We start from the raw sequence: 20543 nt of genomic DNA, 5'->3' as shown, positions 1-20543 counted from the left end.
ATGGAGACTGGTTTGTTTATTTTACCACAGCATAACTTAAATGCAATCAAGAGCATGCATTTTTTTGTGGATAGTTTGATGAGTTTTGCATATGTGCACATCTATGTAACTACCACAACTACCACCCAGATCAGATGGAATTTCTAGCTCTTAAAAGTTTCCTTTGTCCCTTCCTTGATAAAATGTCCTCTACAGTGTTTACTTTAGAAAAGAATTAATTATATATCAATGTTTCAAACAATCTATAGAGAACAATAAAATGTGCCCTCATACATATATCATCCTTACACATATCACCCAAAACCAGTGATTTAAAGATTTTGCCACACAAGATTCATCATTTCCTTTTCCTTTATGTGTGTGTGAAGTATTTTAAGCAAATCCCAAATATCACATTATTATATTCCAATATGCATGTCTAAAAACGTAGAGATTTTGTTACATACCCATAACAGCACTATTATTCATGACTAAACAACAAGTCCTTGGAGTCATTTAACACACAGTACACATTCCAACTTCCCCAATTGTCTTTGTATATTTTATTTGTTCAAATTGGAATCCAATCAAGGTTATGAGTAGTTCTCTCTCTCTCTCTCTCTCTCTCTCTGTTCGTGTCATTGACTTGTTGAAGATACTAGTAAGTTGACCCGTAAAATGTCCCGCATTCTGGATTTGCCTGTTTTCTTGAGGTGGTGTTTAACTTGTTCCTCCAGCTGCCATTTTCTTTTTCAACTGGAAGTCAGCTTTAAAGGCTTGGCTCAGTTCAAGTTTTGCAAGAATATGATGTGTACTTCACCTTGCATCACTTCTGGAGGCACATCAGATCTGGCTGCTCCACTTGAATGACATAGATACCAATTCTTGAATTCAAGTACTCACCCCCTAATCTCTTTATTTCCTTACAACCTTGCATGTAATGGTTACCACATTAGCTTTAAACATTTACTCTCCAAGTATTCATCAGAGCCTCTATCGAGTACCTTCATATGCAAGATCTTGGGTAACAAAGATGGGCAAGACAAACCAGCTGCCAAGTATGAAGGCTGTTCATGTATCCTCAGCCTATTAGCATACCCTCCGAAATTCAGGGTTTCTAATGCCTAATTCATCCTATTACCTTTCCTTCCTTTGCCTCTTCCTTATTCCCTCCCCTTCCCTCCCGTTTTCCATTTTCTAATTATTTTGCCCTCATAGTATGCCAATTATACTGAGGATTCGTGTCAGAGGTGTGGTGCCCTAAATTATTCTTGTTTGTATGCCATGGTGAATCATGATGGCACTAGCTAGACAACAGATCGTGCAACAACCTAATTCTGTGAAAGAGAAAACTGAGATATACAAAAACCTTGTTATTGATTCAAGTTCACACAATGACTGACCCCAATAACAAAGGACTTCTTTATAGAAGTGCCCAGGATCACACCTGCTCACCAGCAGCAGGGACTTTTCCAAGCAGAAAGGCAGTCACAGGCACATAGTGTAAATCTACACCGGAGCGGGGCTGGGAAGAAACTCTATACACGGTCTCCTCTGGAGACTGCTGTGCTATGTATTTAAGCTGTAGGCAGCTTAAGGTAATTAGAGTTGTATGTCCGCAGCCATCCTTTGTGGAATTCAAAGGTTAAAGACTTTCATCCCACCTAGAAGAAAATGCATAGTGACTAAAAAACTGAAAGTTTAAAAAGTAGGAAAAAAGAACAAAGAAAAGAACCCGCTAGAGTCTCTGGAAAAAAAAAAAATGTGTGCGAGCCTTGATTGTCAGGGGCTCCTCCATAAGCACCGTGAAAATCTCACGTTCCTACTTCATTTTAGGACAGCGAGGAAGGCACGTTGGCCACCAGGAACCTTGTCAATGTCTGCGGATTTGAATTTCACCAATTGAAATACAGCCCGCTGAGGGCTTCGCTGCTAATGTTACAGCAGAGCTGTGGCAACTATCGCGAAATCGCCACGTGGGAGACTTCTCAGATGATGAGATGCGGAACTCCTAATAAGAAAAGTGTACTAGAAAAGACGTTCTCATGCTGCCCCTTAGAGAAGTAAGTACATTTTACGTCTGTAATGGGCCAACGTTCTTTCCACTGAATTTGCTTCCTACACAGAGAAGCAGGCCACACAGCGCTGGTCCCATGGGGCAGGACAGGTTTTCTTGCCCAGTGGGTCAGCAGGACCCGGGGTCCGCATGCCCCACAATAGTGCACATTAGCTCAGATATTCTCAACTCTGTGGAGCCACCGTGCTCTGTGACCGATTTCAGTTTCTGGATGAGGAAGGGCCTTCTTGAGGGCACCTGCTGCTCCCCCTCTATTCGATTAAGATTGAAGAACCTTAGTAGCCACTTGTAGCAACTGGCATGGGGTGAGCCTGGCTACTCATATGTCAGCCCCAGGAAATAGCCTCATTGTCCAGGCTTTTCACCATGTGACCTTGAGTTTGAATAAAAGGAAGTGTTTGCTAGGGGCAGGTAGAGAGCTGGTAGTGATACCTGTCACGAGTGCCTGGCTCAGATATAGGGGCCATGGGGCTTTAATGCTATTGGGACCTGTGTCGTGTGTGTTCTCTTTGGCTCCCTTAATAGAGAATACCAAGAACAGCAACAGTATTTTATTTTTAATAATAAAACCCAGATGTCAATGCAGACCCTCTGTTCTCTGTCTTCTCCAAGATTTCTGCATCTTTCTGGGGATTAATGTCAGTTCAGGGCTGGCTCCTACTTCCTGGGAGAACTCGTTCCATAGTCCTAGCCTCTCATCCCCATGAAAGTTCCCTTCTCTCTACCCCATGCTGAACCAAATACCATGCTTATTCCCTTTTCTTTGAATTGTATGAAAAAAAACAAAACACCCCACCTCCTGGGGGCATTTCTGTGAAGCAGTCTTTACTGCGTATTTGAGAATACAGGTGGAGATCGTAGCAGAGCAAACATCGTAAATGGAAAGAAAATCAGCCACCATAGTGTTGCTTTTCTGTTATCGTTTTTTGCTCTCTTCTTTACTTCAGTAGCTTCCCCCGCAGAAACGGAAACAGACCCTATCCTCAGTCTCTGCTCTGGGGATCTTCCTACAGCTCCCAAGACAAACGAATGTACTCTTGTTCCGCTAAACCATTGCCTTTAGGTCTGTCCTCGTCGCCCACCAGTCTCTGCAATTGAAAGAGGGCAGCAGAGCGATGATTTCCCCAGTAACGTGAATTATTTCCTCTCCCTGTTCTTCCACCTTGGAAGGCAGATTTGACTATGGTCAGTTTTGATGAAGAAAAAAAAAAAGGTTATTTTTCCCTCCAATCTTAGAAAAATAATGCAACAGAGCATTATAAGGTGGCGATTGTGCCATTTCAAAATGTTGCCTGTTATTACTAGTATCTTTTTCCATCCCCAGAGGTTGACAAGTGTAGCAAATACAGTGGACATAGAACCTTGTTAATAAAATTACTAAATTCTCCAAGGCCAACAGCCTGGTTTTGGGCCATAAAATTTCTAATCCTTGCCTTCCTACTGTTAGAAGGACCAAACTGTTTCACAGTTTTTAAGTGTGAGCCACACTGAGAGGGGATCAGGAGAGAGGAAGAGGATGGCTTCTGGGAGAAAGCAGGATTCATATCGTGGAAACTATTCCTTCTGACTCTGCTCCACAGGCGAGAAGAACCTTGGATTTGTTTCTTTCCTTTTCCTGTACATTTGGGGATGTCAGAGCCATCTGTTTCTCCCTCTCAACTTGGTGAGGTGCTGACAATGATCTCTTGTCTTAAAATTGCTTCCTATTGGACCAGCAGAGTGTCTGATACTAACTGGGCAAAGGAGAAAGTTGCAGGAGAGACATGGCTTAAGGAGGAGAGGGAATAGCAGGGACATCTGAATTTCCCACCATTTTATTTGCAGAGATATTTAGATTTCCCTCCATTGTGTGGATGCCAGAAGAGATGATGGGGCAAAGGCCTTCTTGCAGATATCTCCAAAAAGGGCATGAAATCCCAATTTCAAAAAAGTCTGTTGGTTGAATTTGCCAAAGGAAAGGGCTGGTGAGATGAGTATGGGGGCCAAGTGGAAGCTGGATTTTTCAAACCAGAGGCTGTGCAGAGAAAGGCCTCCTCAGAACCCTCCACTGAATGAACTCGTGCCTGTCCAGGAGACCAGTGGCCTGCTGTGTTGGGTGGAGAAGCAGCAACAACTATCGGAGATATCAGAATTGCCATCAACAACTTGTAGTTTCTCAAAACAGTCAACGTTGCTCCCTCCCTCATCCTGTGCCTGAAGTTTTGGGGGTAGGCACACATTGGAAAACTGGAGAAGAGAAAGGGAGAAGGCAGTCATTAGCAAGTAGGTCAAGCCTTCAGTGACATCCTAGAAACAGTTCCTATGTGCTCACGAGACCAGGTTTACATTTCAGGAATTTTGCCAGTTGTTCATTGGTAGCTTGAGTCAGTCATGGTGGGAAAATTCAATATGTCACTCAATATACAGTAGAAATCAAGAAATGCTACACATTGGAGCATTTTAATTTTCTCTCCCTTGGAGAGCTGGTTTATCAGCATGCCCCTGCTCATGCCCCCACCCCCAAGCAGGTGCACTCTTGGGACAGCCAGAGCCAGAGGTGGTAACTTGTCTGATTGCTTTAATAACCAAAGGGCAGTGAAAATTTTAACACTAGACTGAAATATAATTAGAAATCCTGCTACCCAGCACGATAAGGGCGGTCAACAAAACAGATTGTGCCAGTTATTAAAAAAACAAAATGCCACTTTATATATGACTCTGTAGGGAAGGAAAAATAAATTCCCCTCCACCCCTCTGAGTTCTAGCTGAGACCCTCACAATAAGAGATAGATTAACCAGAGAAAAACAAACAAAAATTTGTTAGCATGCATTACAGGTACCCAGGGAAAAATAATTAAGTTCAGTAGATTAGAGTTCAATCTTAAATAGTATCTTAATAGGGAAAGGGAGGGAGGATGTAGACCTTTTAGGGGAGAGTACATGATTGTTAGGAAAGATGAATGGGTCCGTAGAAAAATGGGCCTTTAAATTAGAGGTTTAGTAGTTTGTGACAAAGTTTGTCTGGGTGTAGTATCAACTACCAGTCTTCTATCCGGGGATAAGAGTCAGTCTTGAGTTCTTTTTGGAGGATCTGTCTTTGGGCAGATAAAGGGAGTTCAGAGAACATCTCCTTGCATTTGCCATTTCTAAAGTACCTACATCACCAAAAAACCAACTTACTAAAGTAGCATATTTTGGGGTGAAATTTTCTGCTACCCTTTACTTCTGTTACAGGTTCAATTGTCTCCCTCTCCTCCAAAATATATGTTGAAATCCTAACCCCTAGTACTTCAGAATGTGACCTTATTTGGAAATACGATCTTTATAGAGGCAATGAAGTTAACATGAGATCATGAGGCCCTAATCCTATGACTGGCACCTTTATGAAAAGGGGGCATTTGGGAACAGAGGCAGATACACACAGAGGAAAGATGATATGGAGACACACAGGGAGAAGGTGGCCATATGACCAGAAAAATGCATCTACAAGCCAAGAAAGCAAGGGTTTCTGGCAAGCACCAGAAGCTGGAAGGAAGGAATCTCCCCTATAGCTATCAGAAAAAGGGAAAAATAATTAAGTTCAGTAGATTAGAGTTCAATCTTAAATAGTATCTTAATAGGGAAAGGGAGGGAGGATGTAGACCTTTTAGGGGAGAGTACATGATTGTTAGGAAAGATGAATGGGTCCGTAGAAAAATGGGCCTTTAAATTAGAGGTTTGGTAGTTTGGTCCACCTTGATTTTGGACTTTTAGCCTCCAGCACTGTGAGACATTAAACTTCTATTGTTTTAGGCCAGTTTTTGATACTTATTATAACAGCCCTAGGAAGCTAATACAGCCCCCAAATCCAATAGCAATAATTGCCATTTATTGGTTATTTACAATGTGTGTGGCGTGTGCCAGCATCTTTATTTATATGACATAAGTTAATTATTACAGAAGTCCAGCAAAGATGAGAAAAGTACGGCTTCCATTGATCATTGCAAAAGAGCATCACAGAAATTTCAGGGGAAGAAGGAACCTCAGCTATCTCAGAATCAACAGGACACCATCAATAGGTTTCTCAAGGCAGACTATGATGAGTTATTTTCATTCCATTCAGATCCCATCCACTGTTCCAATTCACTTAAAAACTGTAATGTCTCTTTTGACTTGATGGACATGGCAGTAGATAGGGAGGGACATGATCATGAGCAACCATACAAATAGGATATTCTCAGACAATTTGCAACTAATTCAAGCTGTTGTAATTTTTAAGCACTGAGTGCTCCAGGGAAGAAACAGGCTTATATATCTGGTTGGATATCTCAGCTACCCTGGGCTAAATGCTTCAGGCTCAATGATTTAGGAAGAATAAAATACCAGGGGCACAGAGCAGAGCCAAGTTGAAAGGGGAAGTATTCTCAAATGCCGGTCTGAGAAGCAGTGAAATGGTAGCAGGGCTGTGGTTGGTTGTTAATGCCCAAGTACCTACCAAGATTCTGGAATCAGGAGGATTACTCAAAAGGCCAACACATGTGGGGTCAGTTGCTTCTTCTTCTTCTTCTTTTTTTTTTTTTATTAAATCTTTATTGTTCAGATTATTACATTTGTTCTTCTTCCCCCCCCCCCATAACTCCCCTCCTTCCAGTTCCCACCCCACCCTCCGCCCTCACTCCCCACCCACTGTCCTCATCCATAGGTGCACGATTTTTGTCCAGTCTCTTCCCGCATCTCCCACACCCCTTTTCCCCTCAAGAATAGTCAGTCCATTCCCTTTCTATGTCCCTGATTCTATTATAATCAACAGTTCATTCTGTTCATGAGATTATTTATTCACTTGATTCTTAGATTCACTTGTCCATAGATGCATATTTGTTGTTCATAATTTGTATCTTTACCTTTTTCTTCTTCTTCCTCTTCTTAAAGGATACCTTTCAGCATTTCATATAATACTGGTTTGGTGGTGAGGAACTCCTTTAGCTTTTCCTTATCTGTGAAGCTCTTTATCTGGCCTTCACTTCTGAATGATAGCTTTGCTGGATAAAGTAATCTTGGTTGTAGGTTCTTGGTATTCATCACTTTGAATATTTCTTGCCACTCCCTTCTGGCCTACAAAGTTTCTGTTGAGAAATCAGCTGACAGTCCTATGGGTATTCCCTTGTAGGTAACTGAGTTTCTTTCTCTTGCTGCTTTTAAGATTCTCTCTTTGTCTTTTGCTCTTGGCATTTTAATTATGATGTGTCTTGGTGTGGTCCTCTTTGGATTCCTTTTGTTTGGGGTTCTCTGCGCTTCCTGGACTTGGAAGTCTATTTCTTTCACCAGGTAGGGGAAGTTTTCTGTCATTATTTCTTCAAATAGGTTTTCAATATCTTGCTCTCTCTCATCTTCTGGCACCCCTATAATTCTGATGTTGATACGCTTGAAGCTGTCCCAGAGGCTCCTTACACTATCTTCGTATTTTCGGATTCTTTTTTCATTTTGCTTTTCCAGTTGGGTGTTTTTTGCTTCTTCGCGTTTCAAATCTTTGCCTTGATTCTTGCTCTCCTCTAGTCTGCTGTTGGGGGTCTGTATAGTATTCTTTATTTCAGTCAGTGTATGCTTAATTTCTAGTTGGTTCTTTATCATAACATCAAGGGTCTCATTAGATTTCTTGTAGATCTCATTAAGTTTATTGGTGGCTTCTAGACAGTTCTTGAAAGACCTTAAAAGTGTGGTTCTGAACTCAATATCTTCCTTTGGCAATTTTGTCCTGTTTCTTTGTCTCCCCATTTTTTTTATGCTTTCTTGGGGCACCCCCTAGTGGTCTTTGTGCACAGTCTTGTTGTAGTTAAGCCTTGATTGTTGTAGTTAATACTGGGGGGATTTGACCTCCAGGCCAACTGGCTGTGAGAGTCAGCTGTGTCTGCAGTGGGAAAACTTCTGTCCTCTGGGGAGGTGCTAATTAGCCTTTGCCTGAGGCTATCCGGCAAATGGGCTCTGTGCAGGGCTTGGGAAGGTCTCACTGGATCAAACAGGGCGGGTGGAGGGAGCAGTTATGGCTGCTCTCAGTCCTGTCCCCAGAGGCTCTGCCTCTCAGATTCCCAGCAACCGCTGCAAACCTCGGAGAGAAAGCTGCCCTCGCGTTCCGACCAATGCCAGACAGTCCCTCTTCTCCTGTTTGAGTCTGGGTCCCTAGAGACTCGCCCAGAACTGGAGCTCAGGGCCTGAGCCTCCCTCCTGATTGAAAATGACAATGGCGCCCTCAGCCACCAGCCCGCTCTGCGCGCACCTCTGCACCTTTGTATTTTCCGCACTGTGCCTCCTCTGAGTCTCGGTATGCTGTTCTCTTTCCTTCTAGTTGAAGAATTTCTCCTCAGCCAGCTTTCCTGTGGTTCTGGGTGATGTCCATTCCGTCTTTTAGTGGTATTTTTGAAGTGGTTGTGCGAGGCAGCATTTTCCGGTGTTTACCTATGCCACCATCTTGGTTCTTCCTCAGTTGCTTCTAAACTATTACAGCCAGCTAATTTTGCAGCTTTGACTTAAGTTTTGAAACTCATGACTTAGGACCTGGGGGTTTCAATTGCCTGGCCAGCTTGGCTCAGTGTTTGAGCATTGACCTATGAACCAGGAGGTCACAGTTCGATTCCTGGTCAGGGCACATGCCTGGATTATGGGCTGGATCCTCAGTGGGGAGTGTGAAGGAAGCAGCTGATCAATGATTCTCTTTCATCTTTGATGTTTCTATCTCTTTTTCCCTCTCCCTTTCTCTCTGAAATCAATAAAAATATTTTTAAAAATGGTTTCGATCCAATATCAACTGACGTGGCAATTTTGGGGGGTCAGGATATCTTAAATGAAATGAACATTTCAGTGGCCATCAGAAGATGGTGGCAACAGATAGGATGTTCTGCCTTGGAGAGTGTGTCTACTAGAATGAGAAGGCCACTGGAACCTTGGAAATGGTGGAGCTTTTTCTTGAATTTAAAGATTTGGTCTTTTTGTGATTGGAAGAAGCCCCAGATGATCACTGCGTTTTCCTGGTTCATGCATAGATCTCACATTTTAGACCCATGAAAAGCCTTTACTTACTAAGCATCTCTTTTGTGCTGAGCTTTATGCCAAGCTACCAGGTACCCAAAAATGAAATGAGTTTCTTGCTGTCAGTAAAAGTTAAGTAAAACTCTTGTTGAGAGACAGACATTCCAGTACTTATATGCAATGTAAAAATTAGTACTAGAAGTCAGTATACAGTGTTCCCGAAGCTTTGAGTTAGGAGGGACCAACTCCCCAGTGATGGGGAGTGGGCTGTCAGAAGGCTCCAAGGAGGAAGTGTAATTATAGGATCAGGGTCCATGACCAGGTTGGCAGGTGCCAGATTACAAAGGCTCTCATGTGCCAGGCTTAAGGGAGGTATTTAAGTCTTTTAAGCTACCTGGTGACATGATTAAATGTGTACTGTAGACAAATCTCTATGGCAGCAGTGTGGAGGATGAAGTGATAAAAATATATACTTTAGTTTACTTTGTTCTAAATGGCAATTTTACCTTTAACTGTGTACACACCTTTTTGACTATACTCAAGTAACCAAATGCACAGGTATAGAAATCCTGTATTACATGCCTGTACTAGCTTTGTCACTGATTCAGCATATGCCTATGTTCCAACCTTATAATTGTATAAAATTGTTTATGAAAATGCTTAAGACTAAGGAATAATAGCCTTTGTTCAAATGTATAGTCTCACAATTACCACTGTAGGCTCTCTTTTAAATAAGTTTCTCTTTGTATCTCTGGCTTTATAAAATACATAAACAGAATTTGATAATAGATCTTTTGGAAGATGATCATGTGGTATGAAGTATTCTATCCTGCAAGTCAAAAGTACAATGGTAAGAGTTACCCTACAGAAATCCCACAGTTCTCAAGCCATCACTGGGATTCTTTCTCTAGTTATTTAGAAAAAAATAAAACCAAGCATTCGCATGCATGTAAATAGTCACAAAAAAACAGAAATCTTCAGTAATGCAGCCAATTTGAACTTGTTTTCTGTTTTACTCTTATGAACAAAATTAAAAAGAGTCTGCAAGCTTTGACTAGAAATAAATAAAGATTTATTCAAGGATCTTAGGGTTTGCAAAGCATAAGCACAACTAGGCAATACCCAGAGTGTTCTGAAGGAGAAAGAAAAGCTAAGAGTTCTTATAGTAAAAAGTACCTTCTTGACAGGAATCAGTCCTGCATTCTTAGTTTCTGGATTGGTCCAAGATGGCAATTTTTTAGATCCGTGGTTGGCAAACTGCGGCTCACGAGCCACATGGGGCTCTTTGGCCCCTTGAGTGTGGCTCTTCCACAAAATACCATGTGTGGGCCCATGTGGCTCGCGAGCCGCAGTTTTCCCAGCCGCAGTTAGCCGACCACTGCATCAAGCATATCAAACTCAAAGGCTCACATGGGCCAAATAAACGAGGCATGTGGCCTGTAGGCCGCGAATTTGACATGTTTGCTCTAAGTGGTCTGGATAATGGATGTCAGGTCATCTGGTAAAGTGGACATTCCTTAGTCCTTCAGAAAGTAATAGGAGGGTTATCTGGAGGTGTGTTGTATATCTGGGCATTAATGCAAGGCTGGAAAGTTCAAAAGTTTGAGTTCCTAGGGTATTTAAAACAAGAATAGACTCTTGTTCTCATACTTCAACCGACTTGATTTTAGTAATTTAGCAGCTTGACTACTGTGACTCCATTTTATTTTTTCAGCCTATTCTATACGCATGGTTCTCAAATTTCAGCGTGTATCAGAATACCTGCAGGGCTTGTTTACACAGAAGACGGGGTCCTGCCCCCAGAGTTTCTGATTTGTTGGTTTGGGATGAGGCCTGAGAATTGGTGACAGGTGATGCTGTGCCTGCTAGTCCAGGGACCACACATGGAGAACCTCTACTCTGAAATAACAATGGCTAACTTTTATTGGGCACTTTCTGTGTTCCAACTGTGTCCGGAATATCTTACTTGTATTAGTTTATTTAATTCTTATGGTAACCCTATGATGCAGGCATTTTTAGTATCACATAGAAGGGTAGCAGACCTTGTCACCCCAAATATTCCTCTTAAGGCATAGGGATTATTTTGAGCTATTTTGAGAAACAGCAGGCATAAGACAAGGTCTGAAAACAGAGTAGGAAACTTTACATTTACTAAGGCACTCTCCCGTATGTAAGGGTGTCCTCCTCCCAGTATCCAAAGAGAAGCTCCTATCACTGGAGCAGGCCCCAGACTCCAATCTGCGAAACAACCTTACCCTTGTTTTATCAAACTTTTCCTGGCAACCTCCCCATAACCGGCCGCCTCCCATTTTTCTTTCCTTTGTCTTTGGTTAAAGATGGTATTTAAGTGGGAGTTCTATGCCTCCCAGAGAGCCACCCATTTTCTGTTTATTTTTCTCTTATTAACCTGTTTTTTATTACAAGAGTCCCCTCTAAAACTCAGAAGGGTAGAGGGAAAATTATTTTGCCCTCCCTATGACATTATTTCAAATGAAAGCGAGATCTGAGAAAGTAAAGTAACACACTCCAGGGTCACTCAGCCAATAGGTAATGGTTTAAGATTGAATTCAGAATCATACATGCTAGTGAATTGCTGTGATTCTTATTTCAGGGAGTTCCTATGTCCCAAACATGCCACCAATCCAGAAACTTTGAAACCCTAGGAACATCTTGTTGGTGTGTTCCAGGACTAATATTGCCTTGTAGGATATAGACATAAACCTTTGTGAAAACACTAATATGTTGAGATAGAACTTTACTTCATCCCCAATGAACATTTCTCACCATAAAGAAATTGCCCAATCTGCTGAGTCATAATAAAAATAAAGAGCATCTACTCTTTAGTTCTGGCTTTTAGTTTTGGGAAGTGATGGGAGAAAGAATAAATTGCCACCCACTATAGATCATTTTATTTTCATTTTATTCAGTGGCATTTACAGTGCTGTGCATGGATGTGGTCTTGAGAACTTTGTGGAGATTATTTTTTCAGTAGTACAGATGGCTCTGCTAGGCATCTTGGGGAATAAGTGTATGATCCAGACTCAGGGGAATTTGCCATGTTCATTACTTTGTATAAGTGCTTTGGCCTCTGAACATCTAAAATGACACTGGCTTATTAACTCATTGGTGGAGTCACTGAAGGCTGAAGCTACAACTTCATGCCTGACCACACACCAGGGATTTTTTTATTGCTTATTTTACTGGCTCTTTGCCTGTTCCTCTCTTTTTAATCATAACCATCTATATATAAAGCCCAGCAAATTCTCTCTCTCTCTCTCTCTCTCTCTCTCTCTCTCTCTCTCTCTCTCTCTCTCTCTCACACACACACACACACACACACACACACACACATGCCATCTTTCATGGACATGTTAGGTCACAAAAATGTCTGCATTCTGAAGTGAAGCATAAAGCCTTTTCTCTGATTACGGCTATGCCCTGCTGAGGTTGAAAGCTGTTATCGTCTCAGCATATAATAAAGGGCCAACATCACTTGGTGATGAAGTTTCCTGTAGTTATAATCTCATTACAAAGGAGGAAACATTGATGCCCAATATGCCTCAGTTGAAATGTACAATCCTAGAGTATGTGATGCTGTGGAAGCCAGAGGAAGCAGTAAATCAAAAGATAAAGAAGATAAAGTTGCTGCAGAGAAGATAAAGTTGATGAGGTTGTGGGAATACTCTATCAGATTTGGTGATCAAAATATTCTGGGCACTTTTTAGTTAAGAGCTGAAACTCATGGAAGCTGAGCAAGCAGGTAGGCCCCTGCTGTCTGATATTATGACATTGTGATGGATTCAGCAATCAGGGGACTTTACATTCTTCCACCATGGTTTAGTGGCTTGAGGATGTGAGCAGAGAAGTAGAGGGCAGGGAGATTTGAGAAGCATGGCTGGTACCTGAATGTTTGAATAGTGGAAATAGGTTAAGGGTTGTGGTTTGTCAGAAAATGTAGCATTCACCTATCTGCCGATGGGATTTTGTTTTAGAAGAGAGACAAATGAGGGCAGAAGGCCAGAAGCAGATGTAGGACAAGATTTAAAAAATGATCCCTGTTTCAGTGTGGATCAGCGGGTCTGAGATCAAGGCCAATCTGTGCTGATCTCAAAACCTTCTCCCACTGAACATCACAGGAGCTTGCCTTTGATCAGTTTCAGATGTTAGTGCTCTAGGCTGGGGAAGTCCTGTTTGCTCCCCAAGTCCACTCTCTACCTTTTTACACTCTGCTCTGTGACTTGGGAGGATGACCTATAAGGGCAGCAGGTTATCTTGCCCTCTGGCTTTTTAAAAAATATATATTTTTATTTTAAAAATATATTTTTATTGATTTCAGAGAGAAAGTGAGAGGGAGAGAGAGATAGAACATTAATGATGAAAGAGAATCATTGATTGGCTGCCTCCTGCACACTCCACACTGGGGATCGAGTCCATAACCTGGGCAGGTGTCCTGACCAGGAATCAAACAGTGACCTCCTGATTTATAGGTCCATGCTCAACCAGTGAGCCACACTGGCTGGGCCCTCTGGCTTTAGTTTGAACTTGGCCATTGGGGAACTCTAGCATGGGGATGGATGGAGGGAGACTGTGAGGGAGCCATTCGTTCCTCTGCTTCCCTTACTACAGGGTCATCTTGGTCCTCTCCCCTTCAGACCTATAGATGGTAATAATGCTCACCTTTCTTGACCCTTTGATTTCTCTATGCTCTGCCTCACCTTTACAAATGCCTACCAAAACTATTCTGCATATGCTCCACTTCCTTAAGTTACTCAAGTGGAATGTTCCATCTGGACCCTGTCTGACACAAGTTTTATGTAAGATTTCATTATAAAAACTTGCCATCACTAAAAACATGTTTGAAACCAAAAGACTAGGACAGGGGTTGGCACACTAGTTTCCTAAAGAGCCAGATAGTAAATATTTTTGGTTTTACGGGTCATATAATCTCTGTCATCACTATTCGACTCTGCTGTTTGAGTGAGAAGGCAGCCACAGACAAGTAAATGAATGAGCGTGGCTGTGGTCCAGTAAAACTTTATTTACGAAGACAGGCCCATGGGTTGTGGTTTACTAGCCCCTAATCTAGGACAAGCACTCTTCTCTTTTATCTGTGAGAGTGGTTCTCAATGTGGGAACATTTTGTCCCCTGCTGGATGTTTGGTAACATCTGTAGATTTTTTGTTGTTGTTGTTTATCACAGCTGGAGGAGGGGTTGGCATCTAGTGGGTAGAAGCCAGGGATACCACTAAACATTCTGTGATGCACATGGTAGCCACCCTCCCCCCCTTCCCCCACAAGAATTATCCTGCCTAAAATATCAATAGTGCCGAAGTCAAGGAATTCTGTTCTTGAAGAGATTAAGGAGATTGTCAGTTTGTTCATCATGTCACTGTGACTTTAGTGAAGAAAATAAGAGGGTTAATTTTACAGCTATTAGGACTGCTAGAGTTGAGTTTTTTCTAGCTCTAATTTTAACATCATTTTACAGTACTCCTTAGAAAAGTGGGATAGGATGCATTTATTGTGAACTGTGATGGTTTCCTCAACAACTTTTTCATCCTTTAAATCATTAGTCATATTAATCTACTTTAATTTACTCTTTTTGTTCCCTCAGTATCTTTTGGATGGATAAAGAGAATGTCCATGCCTCTTTTAGCAAAGTTGTGTCTGTCTGGCACATTGAAGCTGTGTCTTCCTGGATTTTCTGAGCTTGCTCCTTAAGATAGATCACCTATGCCCAGCCTGCATGGCTCAGTGGTTGAGCATCAACCTATGAATCAGGAGGTCATGGTTCGATTCCCAGTCAGGGCACATGCCCTGGGTTGCAGGCTCAGTCCTCAGTAGGGGGCATACAGGAAGCAGCTGGTCCATGATTCTCTCTCATCATTGATGTTTCTATCGCTCTTTCCCTCTCCCTTCCTCTCTGAAATCAATAAAAATATATTAAACGTAGAAAAAGAAACTGTCTAGTTAAAGAATTACATGTGGTCAACTTAACAAAAAGAAGATAAACAATCCAATCAAAAAATGGGCAAAGGACTTAAATAGACACCTTTCAAAAGAGGACATTCAGAAAGCCAAGAGACATATGAAAACATGCTCAAAATCACTAATCATCCGAGAGATGCAAATCAAAACGACAATGAGGTACCATCTCACACCTGTCAGACTGGCTATCATCAACAAATCAACAAACGACAGGTGCTGGAGAGGATGTGGAGAAAAAGGAATACTTGTGCACTGCTGGTGGGAATGCAGACTGGTGCAGCCACTATGGAAGACAGTATGGAGTTTCCTCAAAAAACTGAAAATGGAACTCCCATTTGACCCTGTGATCCCTCTTCTAGGAATATATCCCAAGAAACCAGAAACACCAATCAGAAAGGATATATGCACCCCTATGTTCATAGCAGCACAATTCACCATAGCTAAGATCTGGAAACAGCCTAAGTGCCCATCAGTAGATGAATGGATTAGAAAACTGTGGTACATCTACACGATGGAATACTATGTTGCTCTAAAAAGGAAGGAACTCTTACCATTTGCAACGGCATGGATGGAACTGGAGAGCATTATGCTAAGTGAAATAAGCCAGTCAATGAAGGAAAAATACCACATTGATCTCACTCATTCATGGATAATAGAGACCATTATAAACTTTTGAACAATAATAGATACAGAGGCAGAGCTGCCTCAAACAGATTGTCAAACTGCAGCGGGAAGGCCGGGGAGGGTTGGGGGACAGGAGGTAGGGGGGTAAGAGATCAACCAAAGGACTTGTATGCATGCATATAAGCATAACCAATGGACATAAGACACTGGGGGATAGGGGAGGCTAGGGGACTGTCTAGGGCTGGGGGGAAAAAATGGACACATATATAATACCCTTTGTATTACTTTAAGCAATAAAAAAAATAATAATAAAAAAAGAATTACATGTGGTCCAGTGGAATAAATATGAATATGGTATAAGGGTGGGTGGTGGATGTTGCGGGGCTGGAGAATGAATAGCTGAACCTGAAACACATTAGACTACTGAAAGGGGAGTGTTTTATTTGTGCATGTGTTGGGGGGAGGATGGTGGGGCCTGGTGTAATCAATTGCGTTAATGATGTTTTCAGGAGTTGGGAGAGACTATGACACTTTATTAATGGCCAGAGGGAGGATGATGGAAAATGAATGGTTAGAAAAGAATGTTGGGCAATGTGCCCCTGAGCTAGTGCTTTTGATTTTAATCTTCAGGGACTCTGTGTTTAAGACTGGCTTAAAACTTCAGACGGGGAAACAGAGAAATGGATAGCTTCAACATAGGTTATTGTACTGTGAGTATTATCCTTGAACCAGAGGAGAACTGCAACATTTATATTCCGTGAATTAAACCGATATTTCTTTTGACTGAAGTTTTTGCTTAATGACAGAGGGCTATGTCTCATCTCCCCGCCTTTTCAGTATTCTAATGTTTCTCAGGCTCAGGTATTCATTCTCCAGCCCCCCAGCCCCACCCCTGCACACGTTAGTGGGCGAGTTGAAGAGCAAGGACACATGGAAGTCTGTGTCTGGATGACATCATATTTCGATCAATTGAACAGCCTGGCAGTGGCCTTGAAGAGATGCTTAACTTTTGTAAATCACTTCGCTATCGTAACCAATGCTATTAACTTTAAAGGTCCAAAAAGATAAGATAAGTAGTTACACAGGCCTTTTGAAACTTGTATGCAGTGTGTTAAATGGATTTAATCACTGTCAGTTAAATATAGTGATGTTAAAACAATGTCCATACACTGCCAAAACTCAAATGGACTGCTTAAGGGAGGACACAAATTTGGAGAACAGTGGATGAAATGTCACGTATATGTGATTTTACAGTTATTGTTGCAGGGCTCTAGGGAATTATTGACTTCAATGCACTGCAGTGGAAAATAGCTCTATACCTGGACTCATCTTCTTAAAATTAATATTAGAGTTTATTTTTTCAAGTGGCACTTTCATCACACTCTCACTTATAGATTGGCAATGCGTGACAGATCATTTTAGAGTAATTCTGATCCTGAATACTAGTGAAAAGAAGTGCAATTGAACCAAATGTAGCCAACATAGCAAATAGACAATGTAATCTTAAAGCTTAGCTAAGATTATTTTCTTTGTGCCAGGCAATATACTAAGCAGTTTACATGGTTTACTATTTTAATTCTGGTGAGAAACTGGAGGCATGTGCAATTATTGTCACCCTCATTTTGCAGATGGAAAAAACTCAGGTTTGAAGAGGTTACATAATTAGCTCAAAATCACACAGTACGCGGTGCTGTTAGAATTTGCACACAGGTAACTTAATTTCACAGCCTGCACTGACTGTCTCCTACTGCTCTCCTTTTCTGTGTTTTTGGTAGTGAAAAGAAGAAGGTAATTTTGAGAGCACTCTGGAATGTTAGATCTTAATAACCCAGCTCACAAGACCGTCTGTAATACAAGCAAAAGTGTGTGGTCTTGGGGAAATCATTAACTCGCATCAATCAAATGAGAGACGGGACTGAATGATTTCTAACAGGTCTTTTCTACTCTAACACAGTGATTCCAAGTTAGTGGATAGACTTTAAAAACCATCTCCTTCGACCAAATAGTCATCTTATTAAATTATTCGGAATAGATACTTCCTAAATTCATAAAATAATTTCTCAGTCCTTTTCTGACCTTATTGGTTGACACTTAGATGGAATCAGAAATTCCACAGTGAACAGGGAGAATATTGCTTAAGTCATTCATTTGTCATAAAAGGGATGTTTTGCTACTGTAGAGAGTTTACAGAATTTAGACCTGTCAGGGGCCCTAGCCACAGTCTAATTCAGCCCTCTAATGTGAGAGGCCTGGATTAGATCATGGCTAGATCCCTTTATAAGCTTCCTCATCTGAAATCCAGAGAGATTCAGAGACATGTCTAAATTCACAAAGCTCTAGTTCCAAGTGGAACTGGGCTACGATGATCTGGATTCAGATCCCAGGACTTTCCCAATGAGTCACAACCACTTCTGCCTTCACTTCCCCAATTCATGAAAGACAACTGCCCTATTTAAGTCTGGGTAGTGGAGTGGGACAGAAAGATCTGGGTTTGAATCTCAGCTCTATTCTTACTAGATGTGAAACACTGGGAAAAGTTAAAATGAAAATCTGTGTGCGTGTATAATGTTTATGATCATCAGACTGAACCTCAGAGCATAGTACTGACATGTCATGTTAGTGCTAAGTCATATGTCTGCAATCTACACTAATAAAAGAGAAACATGGTAATTGGCGTACGACCACTACCCTTTTCATTGGCTAATCAGCGAGATATGCAAATTAACCGTCAGCCAAGATGGCGGCCAGCAGCCAGGCAGCTTGAAACTAACATGAGGCATGCTTGCCTCAGTGATGGAGGATCGGAGGATCGTTGGAGACCAACGTTCCCGCCTGCAGCTGCAGGCCTCCGAGCGAGCAGTTTAAGAAACATTGTAACAGATACCACGGGACTTCAGCCAGCAGATTCGCAACATTGTATGCAAAGGCCAGAAACCTACTTGCAGCTGGATGCCTAAGAGCTGGAGCCAAGCCTCAAGGTAAAGCTGGCCCAGAATAAAAAAAAAAAAAAGAAAAAAAGGAGCGGTTGGGAACTTCAGTCACTCCCAGCCTGAAAACAGCCCTCAGCCCCTCACCCAGACTGGCCAGGCACCCCGGTGGGGACCCCCATCCTGATCCAGGATACCCTTCAGGGCAAACCAGCCGGCCCCACCCATGCACCAGGCCTCTACCCTATATAGTAAAAGGGTAATATGCCTCCCGGCACCGGGATCAGCGTGACAGGGGGCAGCGCCCAAACCCCCTGATCGCCCTGCTCTGTGCCTGATAGGGGGGAGCTCCCCAACCCCACCGCCCCCCCACGGGCCCTGCTGTGTGTGACAGGGTAGAGCCATAACCTCCCCATCGGCCCTGCCCTGAGTGTGAGAATGGCGGCGCCCCAACCCCCTGATCAGCCCTGCTCTGTGGGTGATAGAGGGTGGTGTCCCAACCCCCTGATGGGCCCTGCTCTGTGTGTGACAGGGGGCAGCGGCCCAACCCCCTGATTGGCCCTGCTCTGTGTGTGACAGGGGGCAGCGGCCCAACCCCCTGATTGGCCCTGCTCTGTGTGTGACAGGGGGCAGCGCCCCAACCCCCTGATTGGCCCTGCTCTGTGCGTGACAGGGGGCAGCGCCCCAACCCCTGGATTGGCCCTGCTCTGTGCGTAACAGGGGGTGGCGCCGCAGCCTCCCCATCGACCCTGCCTTGAGTGTGACAGGGGGCGGTGCCCCAACCCCCCAATCGGCCCTACCCTGAGCATGACTGAGGCATCACAACCTCCCAATCTGCCCTGCTCTGTGCATGAGGGGGCGGCGCCCCAACTCCCCAATCGGCCCTGCTCTGAGCCTGACCAGGGGCTGCACCTAGGGATTGGGCCTGCCCTCTGCCACCCAGGAGCAGGCCCAAGCCAGCAGGTCGTTATCTCCTGAGGGGTCCCAGACTGCGAGAGGGCACAGGCCGGGCTGAGGGACTCCCCCTCCCCCTGAGTGCACAAATTTTTGTGCACCGGGCCTCTAGTTGTTGAATAAGAACATATAGAAACAAAGGCCAACCAAATTTGTAATTGAGGCCAAATGACAGAATAGTCTGATGTGCTGAGTTTTCACAGTCATTTCAATGGAGTTAAGTGATGAGAAAGTCAAGCCATGAAAAGGGCATAGGAGAATGGGTGAACCCAATTCCAAAGGACCCATCCTCCTCTCTTCCCAAGTCAGTGCAATGTTTACAATGAAAGGAATGGCTCCACTTTCTAAAAGCCATTATCATCTGTCAAGTTGAATTAGAGTGGTTGAATTCAACGTTATTAGCATTGTAGGTCTGTTTTCTTCCAGTCGGTAAAGGTGCTTAGTGTTCTTCTTATATAAGAACTACAATCATAAGTAGTTTATATCTCATTTTGTATTACATATGTAAGCAACATTATTATAATATGCAAAACTAAGTAAAAAAATGAGAAAGAGAGGATTTTCTTTTCTTTAAGAATTATTCATACATTTTTTTCTGGGCATGAAAAATGCTTGATAATCCAGTACAAGGACTCTGTTTAAGTGTTAGAGATTTTCTTAGACCCAAACATGATGGCAGTTTCATGTTTCAAATATGTTAGCTGAGACAATACCCAATGGTAAAAGACCAGTGTGAATTCAGTAATGTTCCAAAATAATTTCATTCATCACACAGGCATTTATATGCACTTTACAAAATGATAGTACATGAACATAATTGCATGCAATGCTATTCACTACAGACTGATTTATAAGAGCAAACGAGTGGGAAAAAACTCCCCTACCTCCTTCTCTCTGGTAACCATCATATTGTTGTCTGTGTCTATAAGTTTCACTTTTATATCCCACATATGAGTGAAATTATGTGATTCTTAGCTTTTTCTGACTTATTTTGCTTAGCATGATATTCTCAAGGG

The 20543-nt window shown here is 42.5% G+C and overlaps 1 long non-coding RNA gene across 1 annotated transcript in view; it reads right to left on the bottom strand.

The window, feature by feature from the left end:
* Positions 1-2040: 2040 nt before the first annotated feature.
* The window catches only part of LOC118666794, a 33339-nt gene continuing 14836 nt past the window's right edge, over positions 2041-20543 (bottom strand). Inside the window, exon 3 of the long non-coding RNA XR_004971083.1 lies at positions 2041-4282. This is a non-coding gene — a long non-coding RNA (uncharacterized LOC118666794). The remainder of the gene's footprint in view (positions 4283-20543) is intronic.

Source organism: Myotis myotis, unplaced genomic scaffold, assembly GCF_014108235.1.
Source record: "Myotis myotis isolate mMyoMyo1 unplaced genomic scaffold, mMyoMyo1.p scaffold_m19_p_12, whole genome shotgun sequence".
Taxonomy (NCBI): Eukaryota; Metazoa; Chordata; class Mammalia; order Chiroptera; family Vespertilionidae; genus Myotis; species Myotis myotis.
The sequence above is the reverse complement of the archived record's forward strand: the minus strand, read 5'-3'. Positions and strand labels throughout refer to the sequence as shown.